Genomic DNA, 16,661 nt, shown 5'->3' on the forward strand with positions numbered 1-16,661 from the left:
AGAATTATACCTCCTCTTTAGGGTCCTCATTGATTATTCCCATGGGAAGACCTGTCCCATGAAAGTTGTCCCCTCCACAAAGAAAACCTCCTACAGTAAGCTCAAGAAGGCCATGGTTCTCTGAGAAAAAAGACTGGGGTGAGCTTTTCTGAGGCAGCCTGTTTGGTTTTGTACGGCCTGATTTTTGGTAGCGGGGGGGCCGCAGAAGTGGCTTCTGTGAGAAGCTGCTGGAAGCTTCCACCATGTCCGGCAGAGCAAATCCATGATGGCTCTGATGATGGACATGCTACTAATTGGCCCAAAGCAGGGCCTATTAGAGATGATGGTAACACCTCTGTGATAACATATTTAAGGAGAAATCAAAACAAAAGTAGTGGCACAGTTTTAATTCCAGCTAGAGAAGAGGAGGAGGTGAGAAGATGTGAGGGAAACAACATGGTGACACCAAGGTCAGTGAAGAAGGAAGGGGAAGAGGTGCTCCAGGTGCTGGAGCCGAGATTCCTCTGCAGGCCATGGTGATGACCATGGTGAAGCAGCTGTGCCCCTGCAGCCCGTGGATCCACAGGGGATGCAGAGATCCACCCCCAGCCCGTGGGGAAGGTGCCCATGCGGGAGCGGGTGGATGCCTGGAGGAGGCTGTGATTCAGTGGGAGACCCGGTAGAGAGAGCCCTTGCTTGCAGGCTGGAGCAGCCTGTCCTTGGAGGACTGCACTCTGTGGAAGGGTGCCCCATGCTACAACAGTTTGAGGGGTACTGCTGTCTATGGGATGGACTCACATTGCAGCAGTTTTGGGAGGACTGTTGCTTGTGAGATGGATCCATGTTAAAGAAGTTAATGGAGAACTGTCTCCCATGGGAGGGATCCCAAAGTGTGGCAGAGGAATGACTCATCTCCCTGAGCAGCAAGAAAAGCCACGGATGGTAAACTGACCAAAACCCCCATTCCCTGTCTCCCTCTGCTATCAGTGGGAAGGAGAGAGGGTCAGGGGAGGTTGAGTGACCGGCTTTTGTGGGTGGCTGGCGTTTGGCCAGTGTCAAACCACAAGAGAGCCTCAGAAGCAATTGTTTAACCATGACTGTGCCTCTGTCCTGCAGGAGCAGGGAATATGGCTTTTCAGGGATTGTCTTCTTGCTACTTCCTCCTCTGTATATGAGGACAAGTGATAGTTTCTGATACCTTAAATTCTAATGTCCTTGTTTTGAGTTCCTCAGTGGGAACTAACCAGAGCTTTGACTATTTTTTCCCTAAACTATCTTATATAGTAAAAGGTTTCTTGAAGAAGGAAAGATTTCTGTAATAGCCCTGGAAGAACAACAAGCAGCTTGGAAGCATGTCTGAGGCTGCTGAGTCACTGGGGAGGAATTATACATTTCCCATGGACCAGGTTTTCTACTGAAGTTTACTTGTTGTGCCAAAAATTTTGCCCAAGACTCTTTTTCAGTATTTTTAGCATTTTGCTCAAAAGTATGGGGGTTTTTTTATCCACTGAAAAATGGCTTTTAATTTAAAATTTCTTAGAAAATGTTGGTAATTGACAAATAGGGACTTTTCATAATTCTCCATATGGCTATTTGGAGTAATGATCAGGTTTTTATATTTACCAAACCAGAACTTTTCAGGATAAAATATGGTTTTGTTTGTTTGTGTATTGAAAAATATTGTGATTCTGTGCAAAGTTTTGAAAGAACTGTAGATCAGCTTTTTAATTTTCCCTTCTCAGCTAGCAAGGAAGAAGAAGAATGCTCCTTATACAGAGAAAAATCCTCTGTATCCACTTTCTCCATGTAACTGATTTGATACCCATCTTTTTTCAGAGGAATTATATTGGGAACCAGAAGCTGCTGGGAAGGAGAAAGATTCTGTGTCATTATCACTTGGACCAGGAAGAAAAAAAGAATCTATGTATATTCCAGTGGCTTTCAGGTAGGAGATAAAGGACACAGCACAGGTGTTTCTGGGATTGCATCATGGTTTGGTTTGTGCTGTTCATTCTTTTTGTGGAGTGGCTATTTTTTATTTGTTTTCCATTCATTTATCCTCACTTTAAATCCAATAATAGGAAAAAAATTCTTTCTGCTAAGAGCAAGGCCACGTGCCTGTGTTTCACTCAGGAGCCTGCAGAACTAGGGCAGGTCCCCTTTGCCACATAGGTAATTCAATTTACAAGGAGTTTGTAAGGAAATGGTGAATGAAACATGAACTTTTTATGTCCATGGAGAAATTAGTTCTCAAAAAATCACTGCTGAAAGAAGTAGGGAAGGAAAAATGAGCAAAGGAGAGTGAGAAACGTTGTAAACACATTAAGCTGGGCTTCTCTACTTCAGTGTTTGGAGCTGTCTCTGCTATAAATTGTATTGATTAAGAAACTTGCTTGAGCTACCTGCTGCTATCAGTTACTTTCCACTTACTGCTGTCTTTACCTGCTGGGCAGTTGATGGTCTGACAGGACTAAAACCCCAAGTCTTCTTAACCTAGAGCTCATGAGAGCTGGAAAACAGAAGAAAGTAATTTCCACTACTACTGTTTCCTACTGGAACAACCCACATGGCTCATATGGGTGGACTTTTTCTAATGTCTGGAATTGGAATGGGAGAAGTCTGTAGCCTACAATTCTTGACCCTTCCTTCAGGCACTCTGATGAGGAAATGATTGGCTGGTTTTGCTGACTTGTTATATAGATCTCTCTATATAGAAAAAGAAAAAATAAAGCAAAGTCTAGCTTCTTTTTTCCAAATTCAGACCTCCAGTATCAGAGCAGCCCACAGGATTTTCTTGGCTACAATCCAGTAAAATGAAAATGAACATTCAAGTTGTTGAAAAGGCTTTGAAAACCTCAGTCTAAGCCTTTAAAAGTCCATTTACTTTCTCACTGCCCTGACTTCAGGTCAGCTTGGGCTCTTGACTTCACAAACTGCTTTAAAACTACCTTGAATTTCTCATCTTTTATCCTATGGGAGTTTTTTTTCTCTGCCTTTTTTCTCTGATCTTTCATAAATCCTTTTTTCCCCCCTTCTTGCACAAAACTAGGCAGAGATGCAGGGCAGAGGCCAGGTGAGGGTGTGCCTGGTTCAGAAATGTGTCCCTGGTGTGTCCTGCAGCCACATCACCTCAAGCTGTTTTCAGTTCTTGTGTACTAAGCAAAATCGGGTTGGATGGTAGATGGTGAAAGAAACCTGATTTTACAGGAGACAGTATTGGGAACCTGTGAACTTTGTCTGCACAAGGCTGTTAAGTGTGACACCAGTTGGCTTGGTCCCAATGTTGCCATGTGGTATGAGGGATGAGGAACCAGGGATTTTGCTCAAAGGTTACCCATTTCTATAGTATTTACTGTGAACTTTGCATTATTTCATCTTCTGGAGATCCTAGAGCAACAACATGCCACAAGCTATTTTGTTGTGCTGAGAAGTCAATTCCAGTCTTTCACAGTTGCAGTCAAAAGCTTGAATGTTTGACCCAGGTATGCTTATAAAAGTTTCCTGTTTTCTAAGCCAATCTCATGAGTTAGAAAGTGTTTGACTAAGATTCGAATTCAAGAGACTTAAAGCAGTTCTAAAAAAACCTGGCTGTCAGCAGTCCCTGTGCCTGTATGTATCCAGTGACCTTGGTGCCCAGACACTGATACCACAAAGAAACAGGGAGATCTGCGTACTTTCTAGAAACAAATCCCTCAAAGGCATTTGTCAGTAGGATCCTGAACTGCTGGACATGTTTGAAAGATCAGGTGTCTACTGACTACATGAGTGCTAGTGTCAGTGGTATTTTGGAGGATGGTTCATGAGCTGGAAAATGTGGTATAATCCTTTGTGCCTGACTGAAGCAGTGCCCTGGCAGGCTCCTGGAATATGCAGCTGGAGCACACTTAGCAGGGCTGTGCGACTTCATTCTTGACCTGGCAGGCCAGACATCTCAGGGCATTTTTACTTTAGGGCACTGTTGGTAATTTCTTGTGCTGTGACCATAGTTCAGTATGGTGCGAAGCCACTAGCAGTCATTCTGAAATCTCCTTTTAGCTGAATATGTGGGTCTTTACTTTTTTCCTGGTCTGTTGTACAAAGGGCTCTTGTGCTATTTTCTACTGAAGAGACAGCTGCATTGTATTTACATGGACAAAAAGAGACTTTTTAATGTAAAAAGCTTAACATGACTTTTTTTTGCAAAGAGATATTTGACATGCTAAAAAAAAAGGCAGTCTTGTTCTGGGGTGATGGTAATTTATTTTCACTTGTTAAGAGTGCAATATGAACTTGTTAATTTCATAGTCTATATGAGTGTTATCTTTCTGTTTTAAATTACGATGAATTCATCCCTAGACATCTCACAGTTACTGCTCAACTGTGAAAAGTCATTGTGGCAAAGGAGATTTGACTCAGATCTTCCTGGTGCAAAATTAATCACTCTTCATACATGAGCTAAAGGAATTTGCTGAGGTCCTTTATGAGCAAGGCACAAGTATGGACTGTGTCACTGATTAACGTCTCTGAATCTGCCTGTCAGGGGGCAATGAAATTCTCATGTGGAACAATACACTGGCACATGCACAGGTCTTCTGCCAGTTCATTTGCCTGAGGTGTATATCTCTCAACTGCCACATTAAAATTGTAATGCCTGTAACAAGTCCTGAAATTACAGCCATGGGCCATATTCCTTTGACCTTCTCTGTGTTCTTTTTGGATTCATTCCCTCTGCACACGTAGCCAGGCAGCCAGAATGTAAATAAATGCTCCCCACCTGGCAGGTGCAGAAAGGTTAGATTTGCATAAAGGGGCCGGTGTAAATTTCTCCTGTCTGTTGTCGACTCTTCTCTCCAACTGGGAATTTCAAGGCAGAGATAAATGTCAGCTGGAAATAGCACTTCAGCGTCAGCAGTTAATCTCTTCCTGCTATGTCCCTTTCTGCTGCTCTTTACCACACGGATCAGCCAATCTCCTCTGTGTGAACCTCTCATTACTGGCTCTTCTGTTGCTGCTTTGCTTACGGTCTTGACTTTCCTTTTATGTTTTCTGTTTGTGAATTAAACTCTTCTCATCTGGTAAGTCACTCTGCTGAAATGATTGTGCTGAAACAGCCTGCTACCAATTTCATTCTCTGAATGGTTCAATGTGTCTCTGCCCCCTGTTCCTGAGCCTACATGGGTGAAGAATCAGAGATTCTCTTTTATGTGGTTCATCCTACAGTAGTCTTGCTTAGGAACTGTTTGCTAATGGGGATGAGCGCCTCATGAATGGATCCAGTTTTCCAAGTGTTTGATCCGGACACTCACTCAAGGATCTGCTGCTGGTGCACTCTCCTACACGTTAGGCTCTAATGGTGGAAGACACTTCAGTGAGTGAGAGGAGGGACTCCCCACTCCTGCTTCCCCACTTCCTCTGCTTTTAAGTCCCCTTGCCTGTTAGTGCCCTGTAGGAGGCAGAGGTCCCTTTAACGACTCTTTTCTCCATTACCGTCTCTTTGATATTTTTTCAAGTTTCCCTTGCATATTCTGACTGTCCTTGATTATCTGCGCTAGATCAGGTTATTTTTTCTTCTTCATCTTCTTCTCCCTCCTCTTTTCTTTCACAGACACACAGCCATTGGTCTACAGTAAAGCTGTGTCATAGCTCAATTCAGATCAACCCTTGTCTTTGTAATTTGAACAGCCTACATTGCTTTGTTTCTACCAAACAAAGACACATTTAAGTGTTCCTTGATTTAGCCTGACTCAGAGACAGCTGCTCTTTTCACTGCTTCCAATGAGATGTAACCCAGCCCATAACAATGAGGCCCATATTGCCATCTCCCTTCTGCTTTGCCCGTGTGCCACAGGGACTCTGTCTTCCAAGCAGCCACTTGCCTCTGTTTTTTCCAGCTGCCTCTGTCTGTTCTCAGTAGAGTCCCCAACTCCTTAAGAGTTGTTTCCTGGCTGGACTAAACCTGAATCTCCTGTACCCTTGGAATAAATTGTACAATTGTTTCGGCACTTCTCCAAGAACAGTTTAGCCCCTTCATGTCAGCCTGTGGTGGGGGATGGCTTTCTGATCTGTCTCCCCTTCTGTAATGCGTTAAAAATACGCTGTTTCAGGCAGCCTCTCCAGGGCTGCTATTGCTGCTTTCAGTAAGAGGAATGAGATGAAAAAAATAGATCAGTAATTTGGTTCTAAATCACTTCCCCAACAAAGCCAGTGCTGAAGGTCACTTGTAATGAAGCTGTCATATGCGTAAGGCCTCACAATCAGGCGGAGGAAAAGGAAAATGAGGCTGGAGATGAGTTCATGGCAATCTTGATTCAATTTCACTGAGGTGCAGGTGTTTGGATTGGAGTCCAGGACATTAACAGGAAGGTCAGGACAGAGAAACTGCTTGTGTGGAGTTTCTCTGCTGTGCTAGGAAAGACCACAGAGCCCTTTGGAGGTGCTCAGCCCTGACTGTATGGAAACCTGTGAGCAGGGTCGCTCTTTGCGGGAAGGATGAGATTGTGCCCCACCTGCAAAGCATCTGGGCATAGATTCACATCCTCTGAGAATTTGCAGGAGGGCTTGCATGGAGGTTTGAAGCTGCAGCTTGGAGACTACAGATCCCTTCCCATAGCAGTGTGTTAGTGTGCAGAAAAGGAGCCCTGACTTGCAGGAAAATGAGCTGGTAGTATTTCTTAATAAAAGACATTTTAAATTGTTAAAAATACTTTTTTAAATTTAGAATTTATGCTGTCAAAAAAGAAATTAATTTACCAAAAAAAGTAAATACATTGTGCTGGTTTGAAAGTAAACCAGCGGGAGAAATTAACCCCACACAAATACCTTGCAAGAGATTTCAAGTTGGAGTTACAATTAATTATACAATACATATATATACAATAAATGCAACAACACAGAAGAAACTAGCTTAAAACAAAGTCAGAGTAGAGCCTGGCATCTGTTGGTCAGGGTGGTGTTCACAGTCCAATTAAGCAGTGATTGCAGTGCTGTTGAAGTGATGGTTCAGTCTTGTTGAAAGCAGTGGTCCTGTGGAAGGTTTGGTCCTCCTGTGGAAGCTGAGGTCCTCCTCTGGATGCCCTGTGGTGGTGGTGGTGGTGTCCCAGGCCCCAAAGTGCCCAGATTATATACAGGCAGGAATGTTCAGTACCTCCCCCAGGGCGGGGAATTTCACGATAGAATGATGTAATCCCATGAGTCATAGGATATTTTGGGAAGTCCTTGATAGCCTAGGTTGCTACAGCTGCCCATTGGGGCCATTGAGCCATGATGGCCCACTGGCAGAGATGACCCCCTTAGGCTGGGTGGTTATTCAGTGATGACAAAGAAAACACTACACCCAGCTCATAGCCTTCAGGATGGGGTGTGCACTGGACAGCTGTTGCAAACGACCAACCATTAACAGTTCATCAGGAATAATGTGATGGGTGTAGAATACATAGTTTGGTTACACCCATATCAGCAGTCTTTCTCCTGTAACTGTGACATACATCTTTTAAAGGTTGACATAAAATGACTTGATTTAAAATTATTGCAAAGAAACCTATTGATTGACCCAACTTGATGTTTTTTAGACAGGAAGTTTAGGTTCAGGAAGGCTTTTTGTGGTATTTCTATCTTGTTTCAGGATGGAAATTATGGTTTGTCAAGTTTGACATTGTCTGGCTTCCATCTCAGGCTAGCACTGTTCTGGCTGTGGGCTGCCTATAGCTTTGGTGTCCTGATTAAATTTGTTGCCTTTTTTTAGAATTATTTCCCCTGGAGTTTCCCAGAAAAGCAGTGGAGCAGAGAGAAGTGGGAGTAAGGAAAGGAAAAACAAACAAGGTTCCCCGCCAATACACAGCCTTGAGAGTTACAGAGATGTAACCCTGTACAAGGGAGTGTGATGGGATGATCTGTCTTCCTGGTGGCCCCGCAGGGTGCATCATAATAACTGTTCATTGAAACCCATAGGAGGAGGTGTGAAATTTAGTGTGAAAGTATTTCCTGTTGGTGTCCCTGGATCTAATCCCCGTTCCTTCTCACCCGCCATCACAGATTTCTTGTGATCTCTGGAGAAGCCAGATCCCCAGACCAAAGAGGGCATTATTTTAACTTGGCACTTAGCCCTTAACTCAGAGTGATGTTTATACTGGCAGCGGTGGGAAGAGGAAGAGAAATAGTCCACTCGCTGGGGTTACAGTGCCTGCTATGTTTGTCATAGTGGAAGTTCATTGGAAAAAGACTTCAGGTAGGAGAAGCAGGAAGTAAATATCTTTCTTCTCTGGGGAGGCCATTTGGATTGTGAGAGATTTCCACAGCAAAGTTCAGAAGGAACTTTTTGAACTGCCAGACAGGGAAATTTTATAGCATAACCATGGATTTCAGGAGGTATCTTCAACAAACAGTAGTGTATCTTTTGGGTGCAGTGCCCTTTGGGGAGGGCTTGGGCCACTGATGATGAGAAGGCATCAGTCATCCTTTATAGCATTGTTTGACAGTTGCTTAACTGTGGTGTGAGAAACTACATAAGGAAGCAAGCATGTTGAACTAGACTTCTAAATATCTTTCAGGGCTTCTGGAATTAAGCCTAAAAGAAAAGTCTTGAGGGTGTTTTGTCATGGGCTTTTGTTGGGGGATGTTGTCATGGGTCTGTGCTTTGGACATCACAAAGCCAGCATCCTTAGAGATCTTATTATCACAACTCCTTGAAAAACTAGCCACTTCCAGAAGGCTGCATGTAGGACAATGTAACGAAGAACTGCTTACTAGAGCTTTTCTACTATAACTCCTGCCTCTTTGTACAGCTCTGGACATGTGGGCTTTGTCTGGCTAATGAAGGTGTCTGGGACTTTGAAAGCTCAGGAAGCTTGTAGTGGTCATTATCAGGCTCCTACAGCAGCAGCCTCACTTAAATATCTGTTATTTCATAAGAGGCAAAAGGGTCAATGCAATTGGGAAAGTGAGCTTGGACATGCAAAGTAATTTCATGGGGAAAACAGCACAGGTAATTAGACTTGACAAAACCTTTTGGTGAGTGACTACACTGTTACCTCCTTTCCCAAGCATCATATCTATACCCTGGTAAGTATTCCACGTGCATCTATAGACCCAGTGGCCCACATACATGCACATGTGTCTCATGGCAATGGATGTGCAGTATATGCAGCTGATATGCAGTATCATGCAAGAAATATTGTTCTTAGTCACAATACTACAAAACACTACCCACGCATGTAAGTGGTGATGCACACACATAACAGAGGTTAGGAAATCTTAAATAGTTAATAACTCCCATGCATTTTCTGCTTGTATTTATAAGTGCTTGTATTTTCTGCAGTTACAAAAGATGCTGGAGCCAAAAATGTTGGTTTGTTTGCTGGAATTTTCCATCAGCACTCCTCTGTCCTAATGGCTTTTTAAATTTTATTTATTTATTTATTTGTTTGCATGTCACACCTGTGTATGACAATGCCTTTGTCAGCATCCCAAAAAAGCCTTTCAATGTAGTGAACAAATAAATAAGCCTCTGAGATCTAACTTTGCATGTTCAGATAAGCAGATGTCCTCAAAGCCTACTTCTGAGCAGTGTTGCCTGGTGTTGTTCTGTGGCACAGCAGTGAAAATGGATCTCTTCCAATATTTTTTTTTTAATTTGAATTTTTCCTGCAAAGGTTTTGTATTAGAAACTCGTATGTCCTTGGTTGCAGGCTCATCTGTTAGACAATACACCTGGACATCATCTATCCTCAGCCAAGATGTGGTCTGGTCATTTCCTGCCAGAGCACGTAATTGGGTTGGGGAGCAAAGAGCAATTGTGGGATACAAAACCAACTCTCCACGGGACTCTACAAAGATTTTTCACAGTAAGAGCTGGTTATGTTCCCCTGAGCTACACAGGTGTTTAAAAAGGAGGTTTGAATTTCCATGGCAACAGGCTGCATTCTGCTGACTCTGGTAGTCTGTCACTCTCCAGATCTGTTTGTCACCCCTAGTGCTCTGAGTTTCAAGGCCAACAATGTGTGATGGACAGAGATTGTAGTGGGGTTGTGTTGGGGGTTGAGGGAATGTACCACAAATGCCCTGTGGGAGAGGCACAGAGGAGTTCAGATGATACTGGTGAATTCTTCAGCCTGGCTCATACATCAGTTACAACAGGATCTTCATGGTTAAGCCATTATCTGGTTACTAGGAAGCTCAAAGGCATCATGTCCCAGTGGGACTGTGACCTTGTCTAGCTCCTCTTATCTGAAAAGCTCCATTTTTTATGTACATCAGATTATTAAATCTGTGAGGCACTGTGGGGAAACTGAGGCAGCCCTAGGCAGTAGCTACTTTTACAGAAAATGCCAGTGCCAGAGCTAGGAGCAGGATCTAGAAGTTCTTGTTTCCTTTGTTCCCCCACCTCATCATGAGGAACTATCACCTCTCATGGAACTGGGAAAGTAGAAGGTAATTTCCTGAATCACTTCTTAGAAGAAAAAAAAACTTTCATGTGCACATAAGCAAAAGAATAGGCAATAATATTTTAGTGGCATAAAGGACAGTAGATATGGACAAATCAGAGGGAAGGGAATTGTGTGCTCAGAGATAAGGATGGGGTGGGCTGAGGCATTTTGTATTTCTGGGTGATTGAAACAGCGGAGGAGGGCAAGTGCATCAACAGCGGTGTGAGGCTGGCGTAAACCCAGAGGGAAAGGAAAAGTTCTGTTGTGGAGTTTATCGTGAGTTCAGTGTAAGCTCAAAGGCTGGCATGAAGTTTGTTTCCCATGACCCATGTATTTCCCATGATCTGTAGGAAAAACATGGTTAACAGCCTGTAGGAGAGTATTTACTGAAAGGGCTGTGCATAGCTGGCGCCAGAACTGGAGGAGAGGGCAGAGAGTCTCCTTAAGGGGCCCCTTTGAGAAGCTGCATGGAAATGTCTTCTTTTGACATGTATATGAGCAACTTGTTTTTCTGTTGTCACAGAAGCCACTCCAGCACAAGCACTACATGTGGCAAGCTGGGCTGGGAGGAGGAGCTGAGGGAGAGGGATGGTGCGATGACCTATTCCATCGAGTGGGAACATACTGGTGTGGCTGTGCTGCAAAATGAAAGGCTGTCAGGCAGAGCATTAGCCTCAACTAAGGGGACAAAACTATCTTTGTCCCTCTCAGGATGCCACACATATTCTGAACAAGATATCCAATGAAGGTATCACTCCTGTGTGCAAATGGGAGAGGAGTAGGGTGGAGAGAGCTGCATCCCCTTACGTAATTGGGTTATCCTTGGTGAACTGGCATGCAGGGAGGCTGAGCAGCTTGGAGGCTGGCAGGCAGCATTTGCCTCTGCTGAGCAAATGTGTTTATCTCCAGAGCTCTCGGAGATGTTTATGGCTGAGGAAGGGTGTAAATCTCACTGGATTCAAGCCCGTGGATAATTTTTCCCTTCCTCTTCTGGCTCCTCTCCCCATGCCCTCCTGCCCTGTGTATGAGACACTGTTCACAGGCTATAAATGGATGCAACGCTCTGCTTAATGTGGAGAGACACCTTACAATCAGGTGAGGCACAGAGAGGGAGGTGAGGCACAGGGTGGGAGGCAGCTTGCCAATTCCTGCTCCTTCCCACTGTAGTCAGTCCCTGAGCCTCCTATCACACTCATCTGTGGGAAGCTCATTTCTTCCATTTCCCCTTAAAATGACTTGTAGACTATAGAGCCTGGAGCAGGGCAGCTGCGTGCTCAGAATCCTAAGGTGCTGTTCCTCACAGGAGAGGGTGGCAGGATGCAGGGAGGGAGTCCATGCCACTCTAATTCCATGACTCCAGTTTGGCTCTTGTAGCTTATGAGGCTATCAAAGCTCTCACTTAATTACAGCCCTAGCCATCAATCTTTCATCCTGTTAATTATGCTTCCAGCCAGGGTTAGCAGTATTTTTATTCTTGAGGCCTCAGGAGAATTTCCAACTTATAAGAAATCACCGCCAACCCACAGTAACTGGTATGGGTTGTGTGTCTGTAGGACTGCATTCCCGCTGCATGGCTGCAGGAAAGGTGTGGGGTGGTAAAGCTGGGGTCATCTGGCCTTGCAAGGTTTTGTTTGGTTTTGCAGGATGAATGTTCCTGGGCCCAGAGAGCCAGATAGGGACCATGCATTGACTGACCTTTGATGCCTTAGGTTTTAACTTTTATATTTTTCAAATCCTATACTGCCTAGTGTGTAACTCTGAAGTTTCTTGTAGCCTGTTAACTTCTGCTCTCTCGTGCTAGGTAGACATAACAAAGCCTCTCTGGGCTTGCTCTTCAAGGACACCCAGACCGTCCTAGGCCCAAAAAGTATAAACCAAAAAGCCAGTCTAATGGGGCAAGCTGAGGGGAATTACATAATTAAACTAAAGCTTTAATTGGGAGAATTAACCCTGGTATGCAAATGAACCAAACCTATAAAAGTGTGAAGAACTCGTGACCTGTTGTCCATCTTGGGGTCCATCTTGGCAATAGCCTCTGGCCCCCAGGGGGTATCTCTGAAGGCCTTTCAAATAAATACCTGCTTTTATTCTCTTACTCCTGTCTAGTCTCTGTTTCTAGGAGGCCTCTTAAGGCATCGCCATGACCAGCTGAATTGACAGAGCCCTCGCAGTGGCAGTTAGTTGTTCCAAGGCAGTACAGCGGGGCTGAGCATAACATATCGACTCATTATGGCATTATCTCTTCATTACCCACAAAGTGCTGTTGGAGCGTGGGGAGCAGCACAGGGAGTAAGACAGAGAGGAGGGAAATGGCTCATTAACTGCCCAAAGGAATCAAGCTGAACATCTCTTTTTCTCAGAAGAGGCTCTGTCAGCACCCAAAAAGGACAAGTCTAATAGGAATTAGGCTTGGCTCAGGGAACCTGTAACCTACATATACCCTTACACTTGCACCAACTAACACACGTGCAATGTACATCTTGGATGCTCCCATAGTGCAAGAACAATCATCTTTCTGTCCATCAATGTCCACTTAAATTTAGAAACACGTGTGCCAAAACATGCTCTGTATCTGCAAACCAGTTCATCTGCTCTATAGGCACTGTTTGCAACCACATCCAACTCAGTTACATCTAACAGTCCCACCCTCCTACCAGAAAGCAGGCACAGCAATTGTACCAAGCTTGCTTTCTATGGACAGGGAGTTTTGTCTCCCCCGTATGCATTCCTCTGTGCTCACACTGTGCATTCCAGTGCATTCTGTCCCCTCAGCTGTGAAATCTGCTTCTATGCACATGCATAGAAGTATGTTCACAAGTATGTTCTTGCCTTTCCCTTCCTTCCAATTATTCTTTCCCTGGTTTCCATGAGTTCTGCTGGTACACACTGTGGCTCCCGCGGGTTTGCCCCCATCATGGCTCCCAGTGAGAACCAGGCCCTTGCAGCAAACACAAGTACTGGCAGAGTATGCTGGCACCAGGGCTTATTTCTTGAATGAGACCCCTTTCTTGGGAGCCAGGAACCTTTCAGCTTACATGTTATTCCGCATGAAATGTGGGAAACAAACTCCCAGTGGTCTCTCAGCTCACCCCCCAGCTGCTGGACTCTGCCTGCAGTCACTTTGCAGCACTCCTTATCTCTGCTGCCCTTCCTTTTCAGACATGGATCAGGAAGCCATTAACTTGTTTACTCTATGCAGGCCCAGCCTCACAGACATCTTGCTGGACAATATAACAACAAAGAAACATTTGACAAGATTTATGGGGCTGTTCCTGCCAACTGTGGACTGTGGAAAGTAAAAAATCTCCTTTCTTAGGTAATAAAATATAAAATGGGACCCAATTTCTCTCCAGGGTAGGAATCATTATGTTTGACAATGCTGTAAAACACATGGTGCTACAGCATGGGTGTGAGAGCCAGAGTAAACGCTGCCTTTGGAAAGCTCATTCATTGCAAAGCTGGGATGTGTGAGTCATTGCAAAATAAGACAGGAAGGGTCTTGGGTGGAGAGAGTCTCCCTTCAGCCTTTCTCTTCTCTGAAAGAACTGGAAATCCCTTTACAAGCTTTGCAAAGATTTTCTGAAACTGATTTTAAATTCATTCAACTAAACTGGAGCAAGTACTATGGGTATATAAAGTAAGACTGGTCTGCTCCTTTATTAAATCAGTTTAGCTTAATTGGCTCACAGAATGTTTAACCTGATGAAGGACTTTTCACTAGTTCAGTTGCACCAATTAGAAATCAGGCCTGAATCCTCTTTGTGCCAGAGACTCTGGGCTTTGTCTAAGGGAGAAAAAAAGACTGTCTAAGGGAGAAAATAAGTAACAGCTCTCAGATGATGATTTTCCCCTTATGTGCCTGCCTATTTATCCTTTGGTTTGTCTATACGAATTATTTTGGTGGTCTGTGTACACTGTGCATCTCTGGCAACGTTACCATAGTGAGAGGCTAGCAACAAGATTTTGATTTAAGTTACACTGTGCTGGGGAAGACCTGTATTTCCAAAACCTTTCTTAGGCAAGGGAAAGAGGAGGTGTTATGTCAGGCAGGAATAGAAAATGAAGGAGAGATGTGAGAGATGTAGCTGTAGGGCTCAGTCATTCCCCTGGGTGCCAAATGTGGGGAAAAAGGTGTTGACACCAGAAACACAGTGCAAAGTGCATTGTCTCTTCTCTCAAATTGTTAGAGGACGCAGCCTCCTTTTTATCCTAATTTCCCAGCCGCATTTCCCTCTCTCTTTCCCCATTGGCTGAGGTACTTGAGAGGTACAGACTTCCCAAAAAGCCTAATACCTAAGACTCCCTTCTAATGTATAACCCCCCCTTTATTTTAATTCTTATGGAATTTATGGTTCTTCCCATTGTTTCTTTCATCTCTCAATACCCAATTTCATTTATCAGCAGACGTGTAGTTTATTTGTAAAGACAAATCTCTTTCTTTCCATTCATCAATCAGTGGAATCCTTCCCTTTTATTTCTCAGTGCTAGTTTTATCTACCAGCAGGCCCACAGCTTGTTTGTAAAGACAAGTCCCTCATTCCTTTCACTTGTATGAGCAGAAAAGAGAACATTCCAGTGAGTGGTTCCTCTGACTGTATTAGTGGATGCAGATGTTTACTTGATTTGGGGCACTGTAATCACTGACAGCTCCCAATAGCAAAGTAATCAAATTTTGCACAATTGCTATTCTGGGTTAATGGCTTTGGTTACCACCACTAGCTGGCCAAGATTCCTTTGCTCCTCAGTAGTGCACATTATTGTTAGCTTTTTCTTTTTCCAGTGGGTTCCTTCTTCAATGAGTAACTTATTTTAATGAAATACTCTTAGATTCTGCTTATCTGGTGTCAAATGTTTGTATCCAACTAAGGCATAATTTATACCAGTATTGAATGTACCATATAGCCTGTAGCATATGTTCCATTATGTCCTAATAAATCTCTAGAATGTGGACTACATGGGCTTAACTTTCACACAGTCACAAGCTAAGAACAAACTATTTGAAAGAGATAAGCATTCTCTTGATATCAAATGCTGCTATTTGGGATTTCTGATCCATGTGGTGATGAACTGCATCTCCCCACTACAGTTTCCCCTTGCTTCTGCCCTGCTCCTTCCTCAATCTGTGCTTTGCAGATCACAGACAATTTGGTAAACATGCAACAAGACCAGTCCCCACTGGCTCTAAAACATTCTTAACATTTTCATACAGTAACTGCTGCAGAGTAGGTAAGTGTATTACAAAAGGCATTCACTGTTAGTCAAAGGTTGTGTGTGAAAGACAAAGCAAAGAACCCTTAAAAACAAAGGAAAAAGAGGTGAAGAAGCCACACTGAGGGCAGTAGTTTCTTGTTTGGGCAAAAACTGGTTTTAGTGAAGAATCCTTTTATTTCCCCTGGTTCTCCTTATCATCTCCCACACAGTATCTCCTTCTCTGATAAGGAACCTGCTCTGGGGTTTATTCTTTACTGTGCAAGCTTGTCATGTCTGTGTTTAATGAAGTTTAATTATCTTCTGAGATTCAATGAATAATTATAAATCTCTTCAAGATGCAATCACAAGCACTTCATGGTTCATTAACAGTGGAAAATCAATTGTAATTCACCTAATCTCTCTCTCCTGACCAGCCATATGCTTGTAGCTCCTGTGCACCTTGTTGTTTCTCCCTCGTTTCAACACCAGGGAATACATTCATCTGTTTTTCTATGAAACAAGGTATAGTTTAGGGTAGGGGAAAGAATTATGGAATGCAGGAAGTGGGAGCTTAGACAGCAATGTTAGATAAGCCTACCAGTGAGCTCTGTCTCATGCTGAGGGTGCTTTGGAGATGTCAAGAGCTCTAGTGTCCTCACTTCGGAGACACTCACCTCTGAGAGTGTAGTGGCTCCGCACTAGGAATTGCCTGACGTATACATCTTGTTTTCCTCTTGATCTGGTCTTCAATTTGAACTCAAATTACAGTTTTCTCTGTTGAAAGCTTCCTGAGATCTGTGAACCTTTGCACTGTTTGAAGAGTAAGGTCTGAAAGTTTATTTTTGTTGGGACTGAAAAAGCTGGAGATGTCAGCCCTGGCACAGGAAGCTACTCAGTGCTGTCTTTAACTTTCCAAACGGCAGGCAGCATGTGAATCCAGCTGCACAATCATCCTGGAGTGACCTTTCTAATTGAAATCTTTAACCTTTCTGCATAGTTATAGATACAAATTTTTACTGAATGAAGAAAAGATGGTTGTTTTAAAATTTTTTTATAAAGGTTAAAAGATTGAAGAATAAAAGAGAAAGTGAG

At 43.6% G+C, this 16,661-nt stretch overlaps 1 long non-coding RNA gene across 1 annotated transcript in view; it reads left to right on the forward strand.

The window, feature by feature from the left end:
* Window positions 1-1,747: 1,747 nt before the first annotated feature.
* LOC108446899 overlaps window positions 1,748-16,661 on the forward strand; it is an 81,006-nt gene continuing 66,092 nt past the window's right edge. The window contains exon 1 of the long non-coding RNA XR_001862233.1: window positions 1,748-1,924. This is a non-coding gene — a long non-coding RNA (uncharacterized LOC108446899). The remainder of the gene's footprint in view (window positions 1,925-16,661) is intronic.

This window comes from Corvus brachyrhynchos, unplaced genomic scaffold (assembly GCF_000691975.1).
Source record: "Corvus brachyrhynchos isolate BGI_N302 unplaced genomic scaffold, ASM69197v1 scaffold395, whole genome shotgun sequence".
In the NCBI taxonomy this organism is placed as follows: Eukaryota; Metazoa; Chordata; class Aves; order Passeriformes; family Corvidae; genus Corvus; species Corvus brachyrhynchos.